The sequence below is a fragment of the Phyllobates terribilis genome, unplaced genomic scaffold (genome assembly GCF_046119375.1).
Source record: "Phyllobates terribilis strain yellow unplaced genomic scaffold, ASM4611937v1 Scaffold_4__5_contigs__length_816908805, whole genome shotgun sequence".
Lineage (NCBI taxonomy): Eukaryota > Metazoa > Chordata > Amphibia > Anura > Dendrobatidae > Phyllobates > Phyllobates terribilis.
Genome location: NW_027362764.1, coordinates 132,850,273 through 132,865,650, shown reverse-complemented (window position 1 = coordinate 132,865,650; position 15,378 = coordinate 132,850,273). Strand labels below are relative to the sequence as shown.

The following is a 15,378-nucleotide window of genomic DNA, read 5'->3' as shown; positions in this document are numbered from 1 at the left end:
GGATTTAACAGGTAAGTAATGGTTATTTTTTTGCTTTACATTTACTGCTCTTCCTTAAAATACTGAACAACCCCTTTAAAGAAAACTTATCAGTAGTTCAAAAGTGCTCCCCTGAGTATTCCGCTGCTCCCCTGAGTATTCCGCTGATCCCCTGAGCATTCCGCTGCTCCCCTGAGTATTCCGCTGCTCCCCTGAGTATTCCGTTGCTCCCCTGAGTATTCTGCTGCTCCCCTGAGTATGCCATTGCTCCCTTGAGTATTCTGCTGCTCCCCTGAGTATTCCGTTGCTCCCCTGAGTATTCCACTGCTCCCCTGAGTATTCCCCTGCTCCCCTGAGTATTCTGCTGCTTTCCTGAGTATTCCGTCGCTCCCTTGAGTATTCCGTTGCTCCCTTGAGTATTCCGCTGCTCCCGAGTATTCTGCTGCTCCCCTGAGTATTCCGCTGCTCCCCTGAGTATTCCGCTGCTCCCTTGAGTATTCCGCTGCTCCCGAGTATTCCGCTGCTCCCCTGAGTATTCCGCTACTCCCCTGAGTATTCCGCTGCTCCCCTGAGTATTCCGCTGTTCCCCTGAGTATTCCATTGCTCCCCTGAGTATTCCGCTGCTCCCGAGTATTCTGCTGCTTTCCTGAGTATTCCGTTGCTCCCCTGAGTATTCCGCTGCTCCCCTGAGTATTCCGCTGATCCCCTGAGTATTCCGTTGCTCCCTTGAGTATTCCGCTGCTCCCCTGAGTATTCCACTGCTCCCCTGAGTATTCCGTTGCTCCCTTGAGTATTCCGCTGCTCCCTTGAATATTCCGTTGCTCCCCTGAGTATTCCGCTGCTCCCCTAAGTATTCCATTGCTCCTTTGAGTATTCCGTTGCTCCCCTGAGTATTCCGCTGCTCCCCTGAGTATTCCGCTGCTCCCCTGAGTATTCCGTTGCTCCCTTGAGTATTCCGTTGCTCCCTTGAATATTCCGTTGCTCCCCTGAGTATTCCGCTGCTCCCCTGAGTATTCCATTGCTCCCTTGAGTATTCCCCTGCTCCCCTGAGTATTCCGCTGCTCCCCCTGAGTATTCCGCTGCTCCCCTGAGTATTCCGCTGCTCCCCCTGAGTATTCCGCTGCTCCCCTGAGTATTCCGTTGCTCCCCTGAGTATTCTGCTGCTTTCCTGAGTATTCCGTTGCTCCCCTGAGTATTCTGCTGCTTCCCTGAGTATTCCGCTGCTCCCCTGAGTATTCCGCTGCTCCCCCTGAGTATTCCGCTGCTCCCCTGAGTATTCCGCTGCTCCCCCTGAGTATTCCGCGGCTCCCCTGAGTATTCCGTTGCTCCCCTGAGTATTCTGCTGCTTTCCTGAGTATTCCGTTGCTCCCTTGAGTATTCCGCTGGTCCCTTGAGTATTCTGCTGCTCTCCTGAGTATTTCAGTTTTTGCATTTTTTTTTAAATCTGCCATACAGTTCCAGAGATACAGGCTTTTTTATAGAGTGCTAATTTCTATGGTATTTACAAGTGGGCATGGTTCACAGGACAATAATGCCCAGCAGCCTAAAGACACCCCCCCAGAGAATCCTGTGACACACGCCCCCTTGGAATGATCAATAAAAATAAGCAATAATTAAAAAGGCGCATATCTCTGGGTGGATTTTAAAAGAAAAATACATAAATAAAATACAATACTCAGGGCAGCAAGAGTAAAATAAGAGCAAAAACTAGCCACTTTGGACCAGAAGACAGGTCCACTTTAACACTATGACTACGACTATTGAGTTCTCTAGTATAAAAATAAGTTTCTGGCCCCTACAGAGATTCTTGAAAGGAATTAGCACAGAATGAATTTAAACCAATTTAGATTTACAAATGAAACTAAATTCTGTTTGAGATGTTTTTGTTTTAAGGGTAAAAATGAATTTTAAGTCCCATGTATTTGCTGTGCAAAATATAGAACGGAAAATAATGGGTAAATAAAAACCAAAGTACTTTTATCTGTAAAGAGATAAAGTCCATTAGAAACATTTTATTAGTAAATGGCCATGGATACAATTACCACATACTCATGAAGGTGGAGCTTTCTTTCCTATAATTCAGCTTGTCTGATGTATTCGTTCTGTTAGTAAATAAAGCAGGTTCGGGTTACAATGTATCCTCTCTATGAAACAAGTTATCCAAGCATGTAGAGAATGCTCTGAAAGATTAGGGAATTTCTGTGCTTAGAAACGTCTTCTAATTATTTTTCTGTTCCATCCCTGCTGCAATTATCTGCATGCCTGCTATTGCCCCAGGGCAAAGTCGTCTATTTCTACTGTTTTGTTGGTCAAATGTAGCAGCAGAGTCCCATTGTTTATTACTGAAGCTGTGGCCATGCCCCAGATTTACCCATATATATAAGCTTGTTATAAGAGATGAAGGGGCATTGTTATATAGCCGTCTATCAGCTCCTGGCCCCCGGTCCATTTCTGAGCAGCAGTCGGGCCCCGATGTCTCTGGTGTTCATTATAAAATCCCGTCACACATTATCACTCCTCTTCCCGCTCTTTATGTCTCAGGTATATTTCTGCCTTCTTTGATGCTTTTGCTCGTGGCTGTAAGATGAACCTGATGGTTTTGTTGATCTTGGTAGAGTCTTCGTATCTTTAGAGAGATAGGTTCATATTAAATTATACAGGACAGGGCGGATCATCAATAATGAATGATGAAAGATAACTACATGAAAATAATTGCAAAAAATGTGAAAATGAACATCTCATTATGGAAATTGGTAGGGGCAGAGGACCAAAATTATTTCTGGGGAAGCATGTACGGTTCCTATGTTCTGTTCTCCCTGTAATGGCTCTTTTTAGCCGCTGGTGCTTTCAGTCATTACTTCTGGTATTATTTTATTCCTTGACAATGTGGATTCATTACATATTATTTTTCCAACGAATAGGCCGGGGATGTGAAAATAGAATATTGCTGGCAGGTTTATTGAACAAGAGAGAGATATCTCACTGGTTGACCTGGTATTATTTCCTTTTGTTTATCAAGTGTAAAAACATATTTTGTGACATTGAACAGACAGTGACATCACTCGCAATCTAATTTCCTTACAGACTACGGCCAATTTCTAAGGAAGCAAGTTACAGGGGTTGTCCACTACTTTTCTATTGATGACCTATCCAGTGGATAGGATTTTGATTTTCACTTGAATAGGTTATCAAAATTAGATTGGTGGGGGTTCAACAACGATTGCTGTTATCACCTGCAGACAGGGGCATACATAGAAATCACTGGGCCCCCCTTCTTAACACATATCCCATAAGCAAAAAATATCTGGTATAGTAGGTGGGGTGACAGTGTACAGTCATGGCCAAAAGTTTTGAGAATGACACCAAAATTATATTTTCACATGATCTGCTGGCCTCTGGTTTTTATTAGTGTTTGTCTGATGTTTATATCACATACAGAAATATAATTGCAATCATATTATGAGTACCAATAGGTTATATTGACAGTTAGAATGAGTTAATGCAGCAAGTCAATATTTGCAGTGTTGCCCCTTCTTCTTCAAGACCTCTGTAATTCTCCCTGGCATGCTCTCAATCAACTTTTGGACCAAATCCTGACTGATAGCAGTCCATTCTTGCATAATCAATGCTTGCATTTTGCCAGAATTTGTTGGTTTTTGTTTGTCCACCCGTCTCTTGATGATTGACCACAAGTTCTCAATGGGATTAAGATCTGGGGAGTTTCCAGGCCATGGACCCAAAATCTCTATGTTTTGTTCCATGAGCCATTTAGTTATCACCTTTGCTTTATGGCAAGGTGCTCCATCATGCTTGCTGGAAAAGGCATTGTTGGGCGCCAAGCTGCTCTTGGACGGTTGGGAGAAGTTGCTCTTGGAGGACATTCTGGTACCATTCTTTATTCATGGCTGTGTTTTTAGGTAAGACTGTGAGTGAGCCGATTCCTTTGGCTGAGAAGCAACCCCACACATGAATGGTTTCAGGATGCTTTACAGTTGGCATGAGACAAGACTGGTGGTAGCGCTCACCTCTTCTTCTCCGAATAAGCTGTTTTCCAGATGTCCCAAACAATCGAAAAGGGGATTCACCAGAGAAAATAACTTTGCCCCAGTCCTCAGCAGTCCACTCCCTGTACTTTTTGCAGAATATCAGTCGGTCCCTGATGTTTTTTCTGGAGAGAAGTGGCTTCTTTGCTGCCCTCCTTGAAACCAGCCCTTGCTCAAATAGTCTCCGCCTCACAGTGCGTGCAGAAGCACTCACACCAGCCTGCTGCCATTCCTGAGCAAGCTCGGCACTGCTGGTAGTCCGATCCCGCAGCTGAAACAGTTTTAAGATACGGTCCTGGCGCTTGCTGGTCTTTCTTGGGCGCCCTGGAGCCTTTTTGACAACAATGGAAGCTCTCTCCTTGAAGTTCTTGATGATGCGATAGATTGTTGACTGAGGTGCAATCTTTGTAGCTGCGATACTCTTCCCTGTTAGACCATTTTTGTGCAGTGCAATGATGGCTGCACGTGTTTCTTTAGAGATAACCATGGTTAACTGAAGAGAAACAATGATACCAAGAACCAGCCTCCTTTTAAAGTGTCCAGTGATGTCATTCTTACTTAATCATGACTGATTGATCGCCAGCCCTGTCCTCATCAACACCCACACCTGTGTTAATGGATCAATTACTAAAACTATGTTAGCTGCTCATTTTAAGGCAGGACTGCAATGATGTTGAAATGTGTTTTGGGGGTTAAAGTTCATTTTCTGGGCAAATATTGACTTTGCAAGTACAGTAATTGCTGTTAAGCTGATCACTCTTTGACATTCAGGAGTATATGCAAATTGCCATTACAAAAAATGAAGCAGTAAACTTTGGAAAAATTACTATTTGTCTCATTCTCAATACTTTTGGCCATGACTGTATAGGTGCAGTCACTTTTAAAAGACAGGTAGCAAACATATATTGAACACAGTAATTGTGTCCCTACTGAAACCCCTTAGTGTTTTCACCCACTATAATACCCCTTTCATGACCCCATAAAACATGAGGCACCAAAAATGCCCCCTACACACAAAAATTATCCCCACGTTACTTTCCACAAGCACAGTATGATCCTTGCACAGTGCCCCCCACATATTGTGGTGTCTTTACGTGTCTCATCGCCCGGTCCCGGCTGCCGGCAGCGGTGGAGTGAAGGACCTGCCGACGTCAGCGTCGCGTGACCCATCACATGACTCTGACGTCAGCGCAGGTCCTTCATTCCATCGCGAAGTGCCGGGAAGCAAGGAGGAGCGCAGCGCGGGCTGCCAGAAGGTAAGTATACATTTATTTTTTATTTTATTCTTTTTTTACAGCTTTTTAATGGTACCTGGGTGTGAATGAGATTCTGCTCTCCTCCACACCCGGGTACCATCCGCACATTAGAACGCGCCAATTACGCAAGTACAGATGCAGTCTTGCGGAATTGGCGCGTTCTAATGCAAGTCAATGGCGGTGAAAACGCAGCACTTCCGCAAAATAATTGGTAGTGCTGCATTTTTTTCCGCAATGATAATCCGCAGCGGAAATTTCCGCAGCATGTGCACAGCACTATCATTGGGGGACATGGCAGGCCTTCTACCAAGCATTTTTAAGCGTTTCTGCAGCGTTTTTGCCGCTGCAGAAACGCTTAAAAACCGCATCGTGTGCACACAGCCTCACACACAATATAATGCTGCCACCAGATCATTAACACAATGAAACCCCCCCACAGGCACCAAACACAGTATGATGTCCCTGTATGCTCTGCACACAGTATAATGTTTCCGTAGTTCTCTGACACCCATTATGATGGACCCTGGAAACTCCCATACACAGTATGATGGCCCACCACACAGTATGATGGCCTCTACCCACAGTATGATGTCCCCCACATTATTATGATGGCCCCTGGAATCTCTCACACACCGTATGATGGCCCACCACACAGTATGATGGCCTCTACCCACAGTATGATGTCCCCCACACATTATGATGGCCCCTGGAATCTCCCACACACAGTTTGATGGCCCACCACACAGTATGATGGCCTCTACCCACAGTATGATGACCCCCAAAGCCCACCACACACAGTATAATGCTCCCACAGCCCCACACACAAATTGACACCCAGGTTTCTCCCCCACTGTTGCCTCCTCCCCAAACTATGATGCCCCCACAGTTTCTTTCCCCAAGTATTGACATTATTAAAAAAATAAAAATGACTCAGCCAGCTCCATTCCCCCAATGCGCCTTCTACTTTGGGCTAAGGCTCTGTGAAGCAGGCGTGATTTAGTGGCATCATTGTGTCTGCTGTGTGGAGACAGACGCTCTTTGTTCCACTATTGCATTAACTGTATCTGCATCTTGAGGATGCAGATACCATTGAAGTTGAGATGCCAGGGGAGAGGGGTGTGAGTACTGAGCTCCCTCTAACTCATGGGCTCCATAGAGGCTGTGCGGTCTGCCAGTATTAGGCTGTGTGCCCACGATGCGTTTTTAATGCATTTCTGCAGCGTTTTTGCAGCTGCGGAAACGCATTAAAAACGCATGGTAGAAGGGCAGCAATGTTCCCCAATGATAATCCGCATGTGCTGTGTACATGCTGCGGAAATTTCCGCTGCGGATTATCATTGCGTAAAAAAACGCAGCACTACCAATTATTTTGCAGAAATTCTGCGTTTTTGCCGCCATTGACTTGCATTAGAACGCGCCAATACCGCAAGACTGCATCTGTACTTGCGTAATTGGCACGCTCTAATGTGCGGATGGTACCCGGGTGTAGAGGAGAGGAGAGTCTCATCCACACCCAGGTACCATTAAAAAAGCTGAAAAAAAAGAATAAAATAAAAAATAAATGTATATTTACCTTCTGGCGGCCCGCGGTGCGCTCCTCCTTGCTTCCCGGCACTTCACAGAGGATTGAAGGACCTGCGCTGACGTCAGAGTCATGTGACGGGTCACGCGACGCTGACGTCGGCAGGTCTTTCAATTCACCGTTACTGGCAGCCGGGACCGAGCGGAACAAGCCAGCGCGGGCCATCGGAGGTTAAGTATATATTTATTTTTTTATTTTTAACCACTCTCTCGGTCACACTATATAAATCCATGCAGTTTGCATGGATTTATATAGTGTGACCGAGTTGTCAAGCACTTTCCAAGTGAAGCTAATCGCTTGGAAAGCGCTTGTCAACCCGCATGCGGAAATGTCAGTGAATAACACTCCATTTCCGCATGTCCCTGGCAGGGAAACGCATGTACAATCCGCATGCGTTTTTTTCTGCCAGGGAGATGCAGAAACTCTCAGGAAAAAATCCTGAGCATTTCTGCATCGTGGGCACATAGTCTAAGTGATAAGCCACTGCCTGCGGATCAGCTCCAATCCTTTTCAATAGCAGCTGCCTCCAGAGTTGATAAAAGCAGATCAGCGGAGTGGGGGTGTCAGACTTCCACCAATCTCATTTTGATTACCTGTTCTCAGCATAGGTCATCAATATAAAAGTAGTGGACAATCCCTTTAAAGGGAACCTTACCTTACATGCTGCGCGATCCACGGAAATACTGCAGCGTTTCAAAGTCAAACATACCAGGCTGAAATCATGCAGCCAGTGTCTGATACATGCTGCCCTTCTGTGCCTGTATAGGGAGAGACCCATCAATGGGCAGGGAGAAGCCACTGAGGACTCACCTGACCGAGCAGTCTCCCGGTGGCTATCAGACCGCAGTTCTTTGAAATGCCGCAATGTCTGAAAGTTAAACGTGTGTGGCTGATATCGTACAGTCAGTGTCTGATACATGCTGATCGTGGATCGGGCAGCATGTATCAGCAGTCAGGTTCCATTTAATATTCCACTGTGAAGGAAATACATATATACATAAGCATAACGTGTAATCCACGCAGGTGTCCTTGGATAGAGTCCTTACCCCCAGTCCAGTAATGAACGCTTTACCTCCCAAACACATGTTTTGCATTTTAAATCCCCCCACCCAAAGGAAAAACAAAAACTTTGCCACATGTTACACCACTGCACAGTATAATTTTTATGTACCCCTTTATTTGTCCATATATACACTGGCATGTAAAGCCTGATGAGCAATCTGGAACTAATTTACTAATTTATGTTAGTAAATAAGAATACTACATGTGCCAAGTTATAACGTCCTGGGACCCAGTAGTTCACAGGTCTACAGGACAGGGTAACTCCAAGACATGCAAAAGAAGAATATTATACTGACAGAGATACATCTCTATTAGGGAGTATGTTCTAATGTAAATGATCCAGCTTTTCTTTATTAGGTCATCTTTTGTTCTTTACATATGTACATATATTAAAGGTGCCGCTCTGATAACAGAAGTATAGGCTGTGAGCGTCACAGTATTCCCCGCTTCTTGGTTGAGAACTAGTCGCTGTGGCTTAGACCATAGCAGTATCAAAGGCACAGGATGAAGTCTCGGGAGGGGTAGCGGGAGGTCAAGCACTTCATTATCTGGAAGAACAGAGCATTTCAACACTAAGTTGGTGGTTTAGTCAGTGTTTGCAGACTTCTGGTAGCATTTTGCTGGTCTTGATTCTATAGTCCTTTGTGACACCCCAGGGGTCTGGTTGCCACAGTGATAGAGATATTACGTCTGAGAGCAGGTGGGAGGTCTCTTGGTCAGGGATCCTATGCATGCCACACCTCCTGCCCAGTCCTGGGAGGGGAAGAACTTCCCCTATATAAACCTAGGGCTGAGGCAGGGTTAGGGTGTAGAGAAGAAGTAGAGACAGAGAAGAGAAGCAGATATAGGAAAAGAACATCAGGAGCTCTGTGGGAGCAGTGCTATAAGGAGTCAGGGGCTGGCAGCTGCAGAGCTCGCCCTGACTGAGAAGCTATCACCGGACCCGGAGTCCGAGGCTGTGGGGACTAACTCCTACCCAGCAGCAGAAACCGACCGGCAGGGGATTTCAGGTCCTCTGGCCAAGAAACCCGAAGGCACGGTCACACGCGTGGGACCAGCACCGCCGTCGTGGAGCGGACGCCACTAGAAGGCCCCGAGTCACCGGCCATACGGGTGAGCACCACACGGTACACTCAGGGACGTGGGCTACTTATACCCGCCTCTAGCAAGGTAGCCAGAAGAGTACAGTCAGTTTGGGAGGCCTACAACTCCGCCTGGCCAGGGGAGATCCCATCTACTCAAGGACTGACCAGGTCCCGATCGCTAGCCAGTACTCCGGGAGGGTCTATCTTTATCACCAGTAAAGACCCTGAACTACACCGCATCGTCTCTGAGTGATTCCTGCTACCCCCATCATCCACGTCGGCTGCCCTGAGGCCATACCCCTCCCGTTGGGGGTGATACTATCACGCTGCACAATCCTACCACCGGCCTCAGCGGTCTGCCCTGCAGCGGCAGCTCCTTCGCTGCATTCAACGGGTGGCGTAGTCGTCCAACATCTACCGCTAATACAACGCCACTTAGTCTGATTCCCTGGGCACGGACCGGGTCACCGCCACGAGACTACAACCCTCAACAGATCCGGCTCCGGGTAAGCTCCTGCATGCGCAACGCTGTGCGACACAGGCCCAGGGGTGCGTCACCTTCATCTGGTATGACCTCTTGACCACGCACTTAATACTTGCTTTTTGGCTCCCATTATGTGATGTCTCATTGCTAACCTAATGTATCATTGATCTTGCTGTTTACTCATTTCTGCATCGGTAGTATTACCATGACCACATTTAATATGTGCACAGAACATCAGTAACAGCTCTTTCTGTGCGTTGAGGTTGTCAATGCTTTCGACAGCACAGATACTGTTTACACAGGACGATGTGCTGAAGGGAACGACGATCTTCTAGGCAAACCAAAGGAATATTATTATTATTATGAATGTTTTGCCCAACACTTGAGTGTTTTGCTTATTCATTCGTTGATTGACACCCTGTTTACACTGCACTCCTATAAACGCTCGTTCCCAAAAATTGTGCAATGTAAATGCACCTTTACAATACGCCTGTCCATGAGTGTTAGGGCCCCGTCACACTTAACGACGCTGCAACGATCCCGACAACGATACGACCTGTCAGGGATCGTTGCTGCGTCGCTATGTGGTCGCTGGTGAGCTGTCAAACAGGCAGGCTCACCAACGATCAGGGGAGCAGCGACATCGTGGAAAGAATCTTTCCACGATGTCCTGCTCTAGGTTACCAGCCTGCTGAAACAGGAGCAGGCTGGTAACTATGGTAAACATCGGGTTACTAGGGGCACACGCGCTCCTAGTAACCCGTTGTTTATCATGGTTACCACTCTGCTACGGTGAGCGGGAGGTTACCGCTCACTTTAGCAGGCTCGTAACCATGATAAACAACGGGTTACTAGGTGCGCGTGTGCCCCTAGTAACCCGATGTTTACCATAGTTACCAGCCTGATCGCTGCTCCCGCTGGTCACACACAGCGATGTGTGCTGACCAGCGGGAGAGCAACGACCAAAAAATGGTCCAGGACACTTTGCAGCGATCAGCGACCTCACAGCAGGGGCCTGATCGTTGCAAAGTGTCACACATAGCGACATCGCTGGTGAGGTCGCTGTTGCGTCAACAAAACCGTGACACAGCAGCGATCTCGCTAGCGATCTCGCTATGTGAGACGGGGGCTTTACGCCCGCAGTGATCAGGCCACATTTTTAAAATCTGACCAGTGTCCCTTTATGTGGCAATTAGTGTTGAGCATTCCGATACTGAAATATCGGGTATCGGCCGATATTCGCGGTATCGGAATTCCGATACTTAATTCCGATACTTTTACAATATCGAATACCGGAATCGGAAGTTCCAATAATGCCTGCTCTCTGCAGTGTCTCTGAAGGATGACAAGCTGGATGGCAGCGCTCAGCTGAGATCCAGCCTGTCATCAGAATGCCATCCCGGCGTGGGAGAATTCTCCTGATTGTTTAAAAGCCGGCGGGCGGTAAAAAGCCACCGGCTTTTAAACAATCACACAGCCCCATACTGCTTCCCCGCAGCCTCCCACCCCGATCCTCCGCTCCCCTCGCCACCTCCCATCCCGATCGTAAGTTAGGACCGGGCGGGGAGCGCAGCACCAAGGAGCGGGGAGCGAAGGACCCGGGCGGGGAAGCCGGCAGTGAAAAGACTTCACCGCCGGCTTTCCCGCCGGTTATTTCAAATGAACAGCTGAGGTATCAGGTGATGCCGATCAGCTGTTCATTTGAAGTAGCCGCGGTACCCTCAGAGGGTTCATGTGAGTTCATGCTTGACTGCATGAACTCACATGAACTTTCCCACGGTCGCACAGGTCAGCCTCACCTCCCAGACCCGTCATGATTGGTGTGTGTGGGTGTCTGTGTGATGTGTGCGGGTGTGTGCGGTGTCTGTGCGATGTCTGCGGGTGTGTGTGCGCGGTGTCTGTGCGATGTCTGGGGGTGTGTGCGGGTGTGCGCGGTGTCTGTGCGATGTCTGGGGGTGTGTGCGATGTCTGTGCGGGTGTGTGCGTGCGATGTCTGCGGGTGTGCGCGGTGTCTGTGCGATGTGTGCGGGTGTGTGCGTGCAGGCAGACACAGGCCGATGTGACACTACTACTCCCATCGGCCTATGTCTGTCCCCCGTCCACTCGTGCCAGCAGGATCAGCTCGATGGGAGCAGTAGTTCCCATCAGCCTGATCCTGCTATATAAATTGCCCTACTGTGTCCCCAATAAATGTTAAATACATGTCATTGGAAATTCATGAAATAATTTAAAAAAAATTGATGTGGGGCTTCGTCCTATATTTGTGTCCAGCCAGATACAGCAGGCAGGAACGGGCTGCCCCCAACCACCAGCTGCCTATTTGTACCTGGCCGGACACAACAATATAGGGAAGCCCTTTTTTTCTTAATTATTTCATGAATTTCATGAAATAATTTAAAAAAAAAATACGTGGGGCTTCGCCCTATTTTTGTGTCCAGCCAGGTACAACTAGGCAGCTGGGGGCTGGAATCCTCAGCGCAGGGAGGCCCAAGCTTTCTGGGCCCCACCCGCTGCAAATTGCAGTCCGCAGCCGCCCCGGAAAATGGCGCCTTCATAGAAGCGCCATCTTCTGGCGCTGTACCCAACTCATCCAGGGCCCTGGTGCGGTGGCTCACTGGGTAATAAAGGGGTTAAGGCCAGCTTGGCATTATCAGCTGGCCCTAAGCCCGAAATTCATGGGGTCACGCCAATATCAGACATGACCACCATGAATTTCTAGTAAAGTATTTAAAAAAAACACAACACCCAGAATAAAGTCCTTTAATTGAAATAAAGACACAATTCTTTATTGTTCTAAATTAAACCATACTTACCATCACGCCCATTCCAGCTGAAGCCAACGATCTCCTGCAATAAAAGAAAAATAATAAACCAACCTCATCCTTACCTTCCCATGGATCCCACGACAGCTTCAGCTCTGCTACATCGAGATGACAGGCTGGACCGCAGCAGAACGCTGCCATCCAGCCTGTCATCCCGCAGACACTGAGAAGCGCAGGCATGCTTGCGCTCCTCAGTGTCTCTCTGTGACGGCATAAAGATGAGCCGAGTTCATGTCCAATGAACTCAGCTCACCTCATGCACGTCACTGACAGCGTGGGAAAATTCTCCTGCACTCAGCGCTTCAGCGTGAGAATTCTCCCACGCTGTCAGTGACGTACATGAAGTGAGCTGAGTTCATTGGACATGAGCTCACCTCATGCACGTCACTGACAGCGTGGGGAAATTCTCACGCTGAAGCGCTGAGTGCAGGAGAATTTTCCCACGCTGTCAGTGACGTGCATGAGGTGAGCTGAGTTCATTGGACATGAACTCGTCTCATCTTTATGCCGTCACAGCCAGACACTGCAGAGCGCAAGCATGCCTGCACTTCTCAGTGTCCGCGGGATGACAGGCTGGATGGCAGCGTTCTGCTGCGGTCCAGCCTGTCATCTCAATGTAGCAGAGCTGGAGCCGTCGTGGGAACCATGGAAAGGTAAGGATGAGGTTGCTTTATTATTTTTCTTTTATTGCAGGAGATCGTTGGCTTCAGCTGGAATGGGCGTGATGGTAAGTATGGTTTAATTTAGAACAATAAAGAATTGTGTGTTTATTTCAATTAAAGGACTTTATTCTGGGTGTTTGTTTTTTTTTTTAACTTTCACTATGGGGTTAGTAATGGGGGTGTCTTATAGACGCCTCTCCATTACTAACCTGGGCTTGATGTCAGCTGGCATTATAAGCTGACATCAACCCCAGCCCTATTACCCCACTGCCACCGCTACAGGGCAGTGGGAAGAGCGAGGCTAAGTGCCAGAATTGGCGCATCCTATGGATGCGCCATTTCTGGGGCGGCTGACGGCTGGTGTTTCTAGCCTGGGAGGGGGCCAATATTCATGGCTCCCTTCCTGGGCTATTAATATCAGCCCCCAGCTGTCTGCCTAGCCTTTGCTAGCTATTAAAATAGGGGGGACCCCACGTCATTTTTTTGGGGGGGTCCCCCATTTTAATAGCTAGTAAGGGCTAGGTATTCAGCTGGGGGCTGATATTAGTAGCCTGGGAAGCTCCGTGGGTATTACCCCCTTCCCAGGCTTCAAACATCTGCCCCAGCTGTCTGCTTAACCTCCGCTAGAGACTAAAATTAAGGGGAACCCCACGCCAATTTTTTTTTAAATAAATCCTTTATTTTAACACTAAATGACAAGTACAGTAATCAACACTGTCACTGTACTTCATATATATGTGACTGACATGTTTCTATCTATCTAATCTATGTGTGATCCTCTATTCTTTCTATTCTAAATTGTCGGGTACCGCTGCTGAATTGCCGGCCGGCTTTCTTAAAGAGACGGTGCATGAAAACTCTATTATTTTTTTAAATAAATCCTTTACACTAAATGACAAGTACAGTAAGCAACACTGTCACTGTACTTCATATATATGTGACTGACATGTTTCTATCTATCTAATCTATGTATGATTCTCTATTCTTTCTATTCTAAATTGTCGGGTACAGATGCTGAATTGCCGGCCGGCTTTCTTAAAGAGACGGTGCATGAAAACACTAATATTTTTTTAAATAAATCCTTTACACTAAATGACAAGTACAGTAAGCAACACTGTCACTGTGCTTCTTATATGTGTGACTGACATGTTTCTATCTATCTAATCTATGTGTGAAGCTCTATTCTGTCTGTTATAAATTGTCGGGTACAGATGCTGAATTGCCGGCCGGCTTTTTTAAAGAGATGGTGCATGAAAACACTATTATTTTTTTAAATAAATCCTTTACACTAAATGACAAGTACAGTAAGCAACACTGTCCCTGTACTTCATATATATGTGACTGACATGTTTCTATCTATCTAATCTATGTGTGAAGCTCTATTCTTTCTCTTGTAAATTGTCGGGTACCGGTGTATGCGCTGATGAATTGCCGGCTTTTCGCATAATACATTCTACATTATTCTTAGTTGTTTTACTTCATGTAGAATTAACCTACAAGGAAAGAAAGGGTTTATTTTCATTCCGATATTAGTGTCCCATTGACTTGCATTGGTTTCCGGTATCGGAATCGGCGATATCCGATAATTTTTGAGTATCGGTCCGATCCAATCCGATACGATATTTCCTGATATCGGAAGGTATCGCTCAACACTAGTGGCAATAACTCTGGAATATTTCAATATATCCCAGTGATTTTGAGATTGTTTTTTGTGACACATTATATTGTATGATAGTGGTAAATATGTCGATATGTTTAGCGTTTATTTATAAAAATATCAGAAATTTGAAAATTGCTATTTTTTTTTTTATTTTTTGTCAAAATGTGAATGATTATCCCTTTAATCCAGCTAGTCATACTTCACAAAATAGTTAATAACTAAAATTTCCCTCATGTCTGCTTTATATCAACACCATCTGTAAAATGTTCTTTTGTTTTGTTAGGATTTTAGAAAGTTTAAAAATGTAGCAGCAATTTTTCATTTTTTCAAGGAAATTTACAAAACTTATTCTTTTAGGGACCAATTCAATTTTAAAAAGGGACCTATATGCTGGGAAACCCCTCAAAGTGATACCATTTTAAAACCAGCACCCCTCAACATATACAAAACTGCTGTTGGGTAGTTTATTAACCCTTCAGGTGCTTTTCAGGAATTACCGTATGTACTCGAGTATAAGCAAAGTTTTTCAGCACATTTTTTGTGCTGAAAAAGCCCCCCTCGGCTTTAATCGAGTATATACTTGAGTATATAAAAATTCCGGTGGTGGATAATGGGGGGCGCGGTTGCGGCGGCAGAGGAGCGGGGCACACGCTGTAGCTGCTGCTGCAGCTACCACGTGTGCCTGCTGCTAAAGGAGAATGAATATTCTCTCTTCTCCACTCCCATGGGCGTGGAGAAGAATG

At 46.4% G+C, this 15,378-nt stretch overlaps 1 long non-coding RNA gene across 1 annotated transcript in view; it reads right to left on the bottom strand.

Annotated features, from left to right (window-relative positions):
* Positions 1–2,070: 2,070 nt before the first annotated feature.
* LOC141264243 (uncharacterized) overlaps positions 2,071–15,378 on the bottom strand; it is a 93,692-nt gene continuing 80,384 nt past the window's right edge. The window contains exon 4 of the long non-coding RNA XR_012319851.1: positions 2,071–2,605. This is a non-coding gene — a long non-coding RNA (uncharacterized lncRNA). The remainder of the gene's footprint in view (positions 2,606–15,378) is intronic.